This window comes from Durio zibethinus, chromosome 22, assembly GCF_047325235.1.
Source record: "Durio zibethinus cultivar Kanyao isolate XHJ-2024 chromosome 22, ASM4732523v1, whole genome shotgun sequence".
Lineage (NCBI taxonomy): Eukaryota > Viridiplantae > Streptophyta > Magnoliopsida > Malvales > Malvaceae > Durio > Durio zibethinus.
In genome coordinates, this window is record NC_143183.1 from 16,779,041 (window position 1) to 16,780,099 (window position 1,059).

Genomic DNA, 1,059 nt, shown 5'->3' on the forward strand with positions numbered 1-1,059 from the left:
AAAACAGAGACCACTCACTTCACTGATTTTATAAGAAAGAAGGAGACAGAGAGCGAGAGGAGAAAGGAGAAAGCAAATCAGAGAGTGAAAGGGAAGAATTTAGGGAAGAAGGGAACGGGGAAATAGGCGTGCATCATATTTAAATTAGGGAAAAGTTGGTGGCGTTAACAATAATAAATGCTACTAAAGATGACATTTAGCAGTGTTTGTTAAGCAAAACGCCGCTAAATATATACTATTTGCAGCATTTTCAAACAAAACGCTATCATGTTTGTGGCGTTTTCAATAAAAATGCAGTTAAACAACAAAAAAGTTTTAAGATAAATTTTATGAAATTATATTTTCAAAATAATAAAATTGGATAATTATTTTGTGAGATTTTATTACATAAATGCCATTAATTTTATATTAACACATTAAATAACGATATTTGTTAGGATACGTTGCTAAAAAAATGCCATCAAATTCCCATTTTCTTAATGTTAGTATTTGGTTGAACTTCTGTTTAAAAGAGTTATTTGAAGTTTTTAAGCTTTATATCTCTATTTAAAAAAGTTTTTTAAAATTTTTTGAAAGTCGCATGTCTTTATTTAGAGGATTCTTTTAAAAAAATTTTGAGTGGATCGAACACAATAATTATTTATGTCTTTGCATCATTTATATTTCAAGAGTAGCTGTAGATACCTTATTTCATTCAATTGTTTTGATAATTTTGTTTTGGAGTTAGATTATTGGATCTTCAAATTTGGTTTTGTTTATTAGGCTTTGAATTGATGGTTTTAAGTCCAAATATATCTTATTTTATTTAAAAGAATTTGTTGAAATCTAGAAAATTTTGGAATTAATCCAAGAATCGAAATCAAGGGAAAAAAGGAAACAAATCATGGGATTTTACAAGTCAGTGATAGATTAAGGGATTAGCTTTGGTTCTGATTGTCATAAAAAAGGAAAAATCCTAGAAATCAAATCGCATTCATTTAGTTGATTTTTTTTCCAAATTAAGGGGATTAAAACCTTGTTAAAAAAAAGATAAACAAAGATTACAAGGGGATGATAGAG